This window comes from Nicotiana tabacum, chromosome 17 (genome assembly GCF_000715075.1).
Source record: "Nicotiana tabacum cultivar K326 chromosome 17, ASM71507v2, whole genome shotgun sequence".
Classification (NCBI taxonomy): Eukaryota; Viridiplantae; Streptophyta; class Magnoliopsida; order Solanales; family Solanaceae; genus Nicotiana; species Nicotiana tabacum.
Genome location: NC_134096.1, coordinates 82,973,583 through 82,984,165, shown reverse-complemented (window position 1 = coordinate 82,984,165; position 10,583 = coordinate 82,973,583). Strand labels below are relative to the sequence as shown.

Here is a 10,583-nt window from a genome sequence, read left to right as displayed (position 1 = left end):
AAACAATTGATTGAAATTCTTAAATTGTTTAAATTTATCAATAATTTTTAATTATTGTATATTTACTTTATTTTATTTTCTAAAGTAATTCTTAGTATAAATATCCTCACATTATCTCTAATTTATTTTTATTATTCAATATTTTTAATTTTTTCTTTATCTGTAAGACTTTAGTTATGTGTCCTTATATACATGCATGTCATTTCTTATCATACTTAAACAAAAACTTTCTCATCTCAAATTTAAATAAGTTTTATCCTTCTTGTTTTGTCTGATGAAATTTTTGATTTTTTTATCTATAAGTTCCTTAGTTTTGCTAGTATATTATTCAATACTTAATATTATAACATTATCTTTTATGTATATTCTTTCACATAGTAATCCATTTGCCATTTATCCGAATGGTTATAATTTGTTCTTATTAAGTTTAATTTTTTTTAATTATATAAAAATATTTATTTACGTATAAAATATTCGTTTTTTGATTTGTCAATATTAATATGAATTTATTATTCTTTTTTTAGTAACATTGTGAATATTACCATTGATCAACCAAATAATTACACTTATTGAGAACTTTACATAATGCTCCATCTCAAGCTAAGTTATACATCAGTAATATTTCTCAAGAATTCTCTACGGCTATTGGCCTTCCTTGCTTTATGGATACTACTTATTCTAACTAACATTTCCTTCCTAATCTGTTCTACTGCGTCTATACTATTTACACTAGCTCCTTTAAAAATCTTCCAATTCCTTGCCTTCCATGTATGATAGAAGACTACTCCCATTGTTGCTGCAACCACTTCTTTCTTTAGCTGTTTCCACTTTTTCTTTTTGATGTTGTTTATTGTGCTCGCTATGTCTCCTTCTTGCAATTGTACACCAAGCCATCTCAGCACTTCAGCACGTACCTTGCTTATCTAGTTGCATTCTACAAATAAGTGCTGACTTGTTTCAGTTTTATGCTCATCACATAAACAGCATTCCACATTATCCACATGAATCTGCAACTTCATCATCCTTTCCTTTGTTAGTAGTCTCCTTTGAGCTCCCAACCACATAAAAAACCTATGCTTTGGTTGTGCTACACTTCTCTATATCAAATCTGTTGTATGCAGTCTTTACATTTCCCCTAGCAGTGCAATATAGCTCTTAGTTATTGAGTATCCACTACCCCTTCCCAATTTGTACACTCCTTGTTCATACCATCTTTTTATATCCTCCTTTAGAGAATTAATCTTCTTCCAATACTAACTATAATCAGTTGGTACCTTATGATGCCAAATGCTTGTATCTGTTTTCATATACAATCCATGCACCCACTTCACCCATAGATTTTCTTTATTATTGATTATCTGCCATAATAATTTCCCTACCGATGCTACATTCTATATTTTACTTCCTTTAACATTCAACCCGCTAAATTTCCTAGGAAGACATATTCTTTCCCATGCCACTAAGGCCAGTTTCCTTCTGTCTTCAGTGCTTCTCCACAGATAGTCCCTGCATATGCTATCAACTTTTTTTATCACAGCCTAAGGTAAGATGAATACAGAACTCCAGAAGTTATAGATGGAGAACAACACAGAGTTTACCACCTGCAGTTTGCCTGTATAAAACAACTACTTTGATTATCCAGTTTTGATTCTACTGGTTATTCTGTCTACCAGCTGACAACAATCCAATTTGTTCCATTTCTTGGATGAAAGGGGGAGTCCAAGATATCTGATTGGGAACGAACCTCGAGTAAAGCCTGTTTTTACTAATAATTGATCCTTTGTCAATTCATCCACCCCAGCTATGAAGATACGGGATTTCTCTTGATTAGCAACCAAATGAGATACCTCACTAAAGTGATTCAAAGCTTCCACCACCCTATTAACTGAAGCCAGATTACCTTTGCAGAAGATCACAAGATCATCAGCAAAGATCAAGTGAGTTAACTTTAGTTGCTTGCACATGGGATGGAATTGAAAATCTGGGAGTTCACTCATAGTTGATAGTACTCTGGACAGATATTCCATTACTAACACAAATAGAAGAGGAGACATAGGATCTCCTTGCCTTAATCGCCTTCTCCCTTCAAAATATCCATGTCCTTCACCATTCACTTTTATTGAAAATTTGGTAGTTGTTACACATATCATGATCTAGTGAATGAATCTCTTTGGGAACCCAAAACCAATCAGAACCTCTTCAAGAAATCCTCAGTCCACCATATCATATGCCTTCCTGAGATCAATTTTCATAAGGCACCTTGCAGATATCTTTCTACCATAGTGTCTCAAAAGATCATGACAAATAAGTACATTATGCATCATAGATCTTCCTTGAACAAATGCAACTTGATTGTCAGCTACAGTGTGGCATATGGCTTGCTTCAATCTATTTAATATCATCTTAGATATGCATTTGTACAATACATTACACCATGAAATAGGCCTGTACTGGTTAGCATATTCAGGCCTATCCACCTTAGGAATCAGTACAATATTGTAACGATACGGCCGGTCATTTTAAGAATTTAAGTCCCGTCCGGTGGCATAAGACCTTGAGAAGCTTTATATTATGTGTATTGACTTGCGTGCGTGGTTGAATTCAGTTACCGAATGATTTAGAGTGATTTGGGATACTTAGTCCCTAAAACGGAAGCTTCAGTCTTAAAATTTTGACCGTAGTCGGAACTATGTAAAGATGACTTCGGAATGGAGTTTCGTCAGTTCCATTAGCTCCGTTAGGTGATTTTGGATTTAGGAGCGTGTCCGGACTATAAATCTATGGTCTGTAGCTGATTTAGGCTTGAAATGGCGAAAGTCGAATTTTTGGAGATTTGGACCGGAAGTGGACTTTTTGATATCGGGGTTGGAATGAGATTCGGAGAGTTGGAATAGCTCCGTTATGTTATTTGGGACTTGCCTGAAAATTTTGACGTCATTCTGGATTGATTTGATAGGTTTCGGCACGAGTTTTAGAAGTTGAAAAATTTGAAATTTATAAGTTCGACTCATGGTGCGATTCGTGGTTTCGATGTTGTTTGATATGACTTTAAGGCTCGACTAAGTTCGTATGGTATACTAGAATTGGTTGGTATGTTTGGTTGAGGTCCCAGGGGCCTCGGGTGAGTTTCGGATGCTTAACGGATTAAAAGTTTGATTTGAGTTACTGCTAAGTGTTCAGGCTTCTGGTATTTTCGCACCTGCGAAGAAGAGACTGCAGGTGCGAGAGCGCACGTGCAGAGAGGCAAGCGCAAAAGCAAAAAAATGGAGGAGTGCCAAGGGTCGCAGGTGCGAGGAAAATTCCGCATCTGCGATGCCCGCAAATGCGAAGATTGAGGCGCAGGTGCGAGAAGAGCTGGACTTGACAGTCTCCGCAGGTGCGGAGAAATTGTGCGCATCAGCGGCTCCGCAGAAGCGGATTTTTGGTGCGCAGAAGCGAGAGAAAGCGCAGGTGCGGTTGGACATGCGCACTTGCGGTCGCGCAGATGCGGCTATTTATGCGCAGGTGCGGTCACGCCTGGGCAGAAAGGAGAAATTCGAGGATTTGGTTTCATTCTTCGTTTTTGGACTTGAGAGCTCGAAATTTGGCAATTTTTCGAGGGTTTTTCCGAGGAAACTTTGGGATAATGATTCCTAACTCGTTTTTGGTTGTTTTCCATTAATCCATAGTTGTATTCTCTATTTAGTTTCGGGTTTGGATTGAAAATTTAGGAAAAATGGGAAGAAGTTCTTCAACTAAGAGTTTTGAGTTTTGATTGGGATTTAGATATCGGATTTGGATAATTTTAGTACGTGTGAACTCGCGAGTGAATGGGTGTTCGTATTTTATGACTTTTACCCGATTCCGAGACGTGGGCCCGGGTCGACTTTTTAGGGCGAATTTCTGAATTTTTATTAAATATTAAATTCATTGATTAGATAAGTTTATTATTGTTGTATTCATGTTATGCAATTGTGTTTGGCTAGATTTGGGCCATTTGGAGTCGGATAATTGAGGAAAGGACATTCTTACGGATTGTTTGAGCTTGGTTCGAGGTAAGTATCTGGCATAACCTTATGTGGGGGATTTTTCCCTTAGGATTTGAGTCTTCTATGTTGATTTGTAGTCGAGGCACGCGAGGTGACGAGTGCGTTCTCGGACTTATTTGTGAAAAGTTGGCCTTTTAGGATTCTTAGGTCCTTATATTCACTGAGTATGAAGTTGTTCTTGATATGATTAAGTTCCTATTTACTAGTTTCACCTCTACATGCTTTAATTAGAATTAATTGCTTTCAAGATTCACTCTTATTACCTATTGGACTCTTATTGACTTAACTGAAGATTTTTTTTACCTCCTCTATTGTCATGCTATCTTTTCATAATTGCTTATCTTTATTTGAAATTATTATTATATCATCTTATAATTTATTTAGTCTTAATTTAGGTTATGATTATCTTTCCGCTGCTTATCCTTAATTAAATTATTGAAAATTCTTAGTAATTTCTCAACCTTAAAAGAAGTTTTAGATATCATATATCTTAGTCGACTTGTTTTATTTGGAATTACTTGACTCGTGTTAGTTTTTCTGTTGTTGAAATGTATATTGTGGGATCGTTGATACACATTAGTTTCCCTTTGTTGAGTTGTTCTCTTTACGCCTAGCATTATTTACTGTGGTTATTCTTTGTGATTTGGTCCCACATTTTCCTGTGATTTTTAAAAGTTCTTGAGTTGATTTACTTGTCGTACTTTGTATTATTGCCATTGTTGTTGTTGTATTTGTTGTGGTGATGCACGAGGTTGCCGTGCCGCTGTTATTATTGTGATGCACGAGGTTTCTGCCGTGCGTTTATTGTTATGGGGTTGCACGAGGTTTCTGCCGTGCTATTGTTACTATTGATTTTGCACATGCGGCGTGACAAGGTGGGATATATATATATATATGTGTGTGTATATATATATATATATATATATATATATATATATATATATGTGTGTGTGTGTGTGTGTGTGTGTGTGTGTGTGTGTGTGTGGCGAGACAAGGTGGGAACATTATTATGCACGTGTGACGAGACAAGGCGGGCATTTATATTACTATTGCACACGTGGTGAGACAAGGTGGGCTGTGTCAGGGATTGATTTGTGATGATTAATGGCCTGGGGGCATTCTTGTTGTTGATATTTGTGTAGTGGTATACGTACCTATGTGAGCTTGATCTTGTGAAAGCTGTGAGAAAATATTCTACGTTTTGTCCGTTCTTCTTCTTCCTTATGTTATTTTGCTGGTATGGACTATGTTAGGACACTTGCACAAGCATACACGTAGTTAAGCACTCTTATCGAATAAGAGGTATTCTTGATATTGTTGAGCATAGATGCTCACCCTTGTTTACTTGCCTTCTATGTGAGAATGGCTCTATTGGCACGTGAGTCGTCAGTGTGGTTATGAGGTGTTATGAGGGCACAGGTTGCCAAGTATTAGGGTTCAGGTATTGAGACCCGTGAGATTGTAAATTGTCCGAGGTTCGGTACCTCGTGGAGTTGTTGACTAAAATCTGATATAAAAGCGGTTGTAATTACTGAGTTATTATTGTCCTTGCTGTATTCGTGATTCCGGATTTAGGTTGTGTTTCATTCACTTTGTCTGCATCATTTTTATGATATTCCGCTGATACTTGTTGTTTCTTGCTTTAATGCCATCACTGTATTATGAACCATATTGCATAGTCTTTATGTAGACATCATACTTTTGTTATTCATGTACTTATATCTGTTTGGTTTATTAGACCAGCGGGTGTCTTGGCTGTTCCTCGTCACTACTCTACCGAGGTTAGTCTTGATACTTACTGGGCACCGCTGTGGTGTGCTCATGCTACTCTTCTGCACATTTTGTGCAGATCCAGGTACTTGTTCGTTAGCTAGCTGTGTGGACTGTTGTTGTGGAGATTCAAGGTAAACCTGTTGCTGCGTTCGCAGGCTTCGGAGTCAACTTTCAGTTTTCATTTTGCACTGTTTATACTTATTTCTGGACAGTTATATTTAGAAGTTTTCTAGCAAATACTCTGTAGAGCTTATGACTTGTACTACCGGTTTTGGGAATTTTAAGAGATTCTAATTAAATAATATTATTATTTTAATTATTGTTAGGCTTACCTAGTCCCTAACACTAGGTGCCATCACGATACCCAATGAAGGAAAAATTGGGTAGTGACAAATATTGGTTGAGTTCAATTGTTTCAAGAGATGCCCATTTTCAAAGAACTCCAGAACTGCTTCTGTGATTTCATATCGTATAATTTCCCAGGCTGATCTGTAGAAGCCACTCCCATAACCACCAGGTCTAGGGCTCTTATTTTTGTCAATTTGGAACATTGCTTCCTTGACTTCTTTCCTCATGTAAGGTCTGATCAGGTTAACCTGTTGTGCCACTGATAATACTGGCCCCTTCTTTAGAAAACTACTGAAAGCTTTAACTTTTGTATTCATAGATTGTCCCAGTAATTTCTCATAGTATTCCACAAACACATGAGTTATATCATCTGGATCACTCTGTCAAACTCCTTGTTCATTCCTTATTTGTGTTGTAGCTAATTTTATTCTCCTATGCTTGATTAGTACATGAAAGTACCTTGTATTATCATCTCCTAACCTTATCCAATTTGCTTTGCTCTTCTGTTGTAGATATAGTTCTGCCATGTATGAAATCTTCCTAAACTGTTGATACAATTTTCTTTTCTTCTACTGTATATCCTTATCTAGCGGATTTATTTGTAGCATATCCTGCACTTTCCTTAGTTCTTCGCTGCTATCATTTGCTTCATTAACTACGTTCTTGAAGTACCTATTATTTAATTGCTTCAGACCCTTCTTTAGTAGCTTCAGTCTCTTTACTATTCTCAACATTTTGCACCCTTCAATCTGCACTGCCCATCCTATTTTGATAGTAGCCTCAAACAATGGATGTTGATCCCATACATTGCAGTACTAAAAAGACTTCTTCCACTTTTCCCTGTTTCCTTCTAAAGTCAGTTACATTGGACCGTGATCACTTATTCCTTCTGGTAGAAGCTTTGCTTTAAATGCTGGCATTTTGTCCAGCCATATATCATTGATGAAAACTCAATCTATCTTGGAAAAGATCCTCTGCTCATTATGTTTATCATTTCATGTGTATATGTTACCTTGTTGAGGAAGTTCAATCCATCCACAATGATCCACACAGTTTCTAAATTCCATTACTTCTGCCCAGTTAACTGGATTTCCTCCTATTCTATCCTCCTCAGTCAATACTGCATTAAAATCACCTACTATCAACCAAGGTGATGAACAAGCTCCATGTTGTTGCTTGATGCTATCCCATAATTCCTTTCTTTCTTCTCTAGTATTGAAAGCATATACCACAGTAAGAAGAAATGTTATTTGAAGTGGAATGTAGCTCACTTCACATGTCACGCTATGAGCATTTATGCTTATAGGGACTATATCATAGTAATACTGCCTCCATGTTAACCAAATTCTTCCATTATAGTGTGTTTCAAAGTTGGTAATATACTGCCAACCTCCAAACAAACTACCAGCAATTTGTTCTATTTTTTCCTTCTTTATTTTTGTTTCCAACAATTATTCTTGTTATTGAAATATTTTAATAATTATTTAAGTTTTTCTCTTACTTTGTAAATAATTTGTATATTTTATGTAAGATCTTATTTTTATGCTTGAAATCTTTTAGTTTTTAAAGTGATCGAATTTTTAATATTTTAAGTAAATTTTATTTTTATTTTATATTTTAACTTACACCAAAGTATAAATAATCATAGGTTATCTCAATTTACGTCTTTCTATATTTTTTTATTATAGTTTTTTAATTAATTCTTTAACTAATATAGAAGAAATTTTATGAGTAGATCAATATATAGATAGGTATAGAAATAAATATAGATATACATGTTAGATTTGTGTAAGAGCTATTTAGATTATGTATAAGATTCAGTCAACTACTTCCATTAATTATGTTTTCATTTATAATTTCTAATTATTATTGTTGTCTTAAAATTACCGAGTGACTTCATTTTAGCTTGTCAATTGGCTTAACTACAATGCATACTACCCTTCTTTTAATATAATATAGATTTATATTGGCTAACCTAAAACAAAGAACTTAGTAGGCGTTTGGACATTTTGGACATAACAATTGTAAAATCGAAAAAAGTGAATTTTTTTCAAGTGAAAATAACATTTGGAAATTAGAGTTGTGTTTGGACATGAATACAATTTTGGGCTGTTTTTGAATTTTTGTGAGTGATCTGAAGTGAAAATTTTGAAAAATAGCTTTTTGGAGTTTTTCAAATTTTTAAAAAATTCTGAAATTAATTTTCAAATGAAAATTAAAAATTTTATGACCAAGCACCGATTTCGAAAAAAGGTGAAAGTTTTTCGAAAAAAAAAGTAAAAAAACACATATATTGCTCTTCTCATGTAATATAAGGAGGTTAATCATATATTAATGCATGGCTAGCTACTTCCGTTATTGGCAGAGGCGAAGGCAAAATTTGAAAGTTAAGGGTCCTGATTTTATCACTGAACCCTAGCTCGTTGTAGTTACTGGGTTCGCAATTAAATATTTTTATATATTTCTAATACAAATATAAAGTTTAAACAAAAGTTACTGAATTTGTCCGAACCCAGAGCTACTATACTATCTCCGCCCGTGGTTATTGGTGCATGCCATTAATGAAAGCCACTATCTATTTCAAACTCTATGCTCGGGATATTCAACAAGTTTAATTAATCACTTATTGGTTGAAATAAGCATTAGCATGTGGTAGTTCACTACTTAATTCATGAATAGTCATTAACTTTCATTCTATCGTAATAAGTTATTAAATTATTCTGTGTAATGACAAAATTACTCAATTTTACTTAAATATCACAAAAGACACTAAATTATCTTTGTATAAAAGAGTTACTCAATTTCACTTAAGATCATAAAAGGTAATTAGAAGGGAATAAAAGAAACATTTTATGTGATACTTAAACAATTGAATGACTTTTTAGGTTTTTAAAAAAAATGTTTAAGCAACTTTGTGTACTTAAGTACAGTTGGGTGTTTTATTTTTATAAATAAAAAATAGTTTGGCAAAGTTGATTGACATTTTGTTAAAAAAAAATAGTTTAGTTAGTGCACTAAAATAAAAATTAAGTGATCATATGTGAATTTATCCCGATGTGTTTCTAATGTGAATATAGTGGGAGAACTTTGGTATATTGCACAACTATATCTAATAATTTCAAATGCAAATATTAGTGTCCTAAAAGATAAAAGCGAAAAGATTTAAAGATATTTCATGGAAAAATTTGTCAATTCCACGGAGTCAAAATAGACAGATAAAAAAGCGATGATCGTTAAATCTATTATTGAACAAGCCATTCTAAAGATTGTTCTGCGGTCCAATTTCACTTTAAGCAGTTGTATACTTGACAATTGACATTTTACCTAATACTTTGATAGAGATTCTCAAATTAAGTTAAATAATCCTCCTTTTTGTTTTTAGCTAACCTAAAGAATGTGGAATTCCGTCGTCAAAGGTGTGTAGGACCTCGAATTTTTCAATGGCACTGTATAAAGGTGAAATCGAGCCTAGTGAGTATCCCGATTTTCCGGGGAAGCAAACTGAGCAGGGTCGTGAATGTAGGGAATCGAAATCAGAGCGAGGAGCCTCTTGTATCAGGGTCCGAACAAAACACCTGCCCTCAGAGTCATCGGGACTACGCCCTCCGGGTCCGGTACGAGTCCCAAAACCTCGGAGAGTTTTACCAAACAAACACACACGACTAACAAAGGGTCGTGAAGTCCGTGCGCAACCGGATATCACGACGCGAATCTCGATCGTATCGGTAGAAAGTCAGTGATTAGCGACAAGGAAGATTTTTACCTTTCTTAGACTTGTACCTAGGGTAAAACTCCCCTACTATATAAAGGAGAAACTTATTATTCATTAGACACACTATAACACGTGTACCAAAGCAATATAGTTGTGTTTCTGAAAGCTATTCAAAGTTCATATTCTTGTTCATAAGTTCTTTATAAGTGCAAGTTCGGAATCGAAGACAGGTTCCTCGTTAACCCATTAACCGAGCCCGGACTCATTCTTATCATTGGTTTGGTCATTTATTACGTCTTTTATTTGCTTAATCTAATGTCATTAATCACTTGTATTGAATTAATTCACATATATTTAAAATCACATATAAATTCAATTGTTATCCGTTTTTGGGATAACAGTTTGGCGCCCACTGTGGGGCTAAGGATAATAGTGGTAATTTGATACAAATTTCCATAACGCGCTATGTTTTACGCTTGTTCTTTGAGATTTTAATTTCAGGTCAATTTAAGAATGTCAAACTCTCAATCTACTCAGTTGAACGTTGATGCTGAGTCTGGTCACCATGGAGAGAACAACAATATAGTGCCCAGCAACGAGGTGCCCCCTGCTGTCCCTAACGGAGTTCCGGTTGCGGACCCAATCGATGCAAACTCACATGTGGCCATCGATGCAAACTTACCTACCGACCCCGAGAACAACGTTCGCGGAGGAGCCCGATC

The 10,583-nt window shown here is 35.3% G+C and overlaps 1 long non-coding RNA gene across 2 annotated transcripts; it reads left to right on the top strand.

Moving 5' to 3' along the window:
• Nucleotides 1–605: 605 nt before the first annotated feature.
• On the top strand, nt 606–6,117 carry LOC142171577 (uncharacterized). 2 transcript variants are annotated; one of them, XR_012701297.1, is made up of 3 exons: nt 615–1,937; nt 3,966–4,034; nt 5,878–6,117. It is a non-coding gene; the product is annotated as an uncharacterized LOC142171577 (long non-coding RNA). The 2 variants fall into 2 exon arrangements; XR_012701296.1 differs by having other exon boundaries at nt 606–4,034.
• The last annotated feature ends 4,466 nt before the right edge of the window (nt 6,118–10,583 follow it).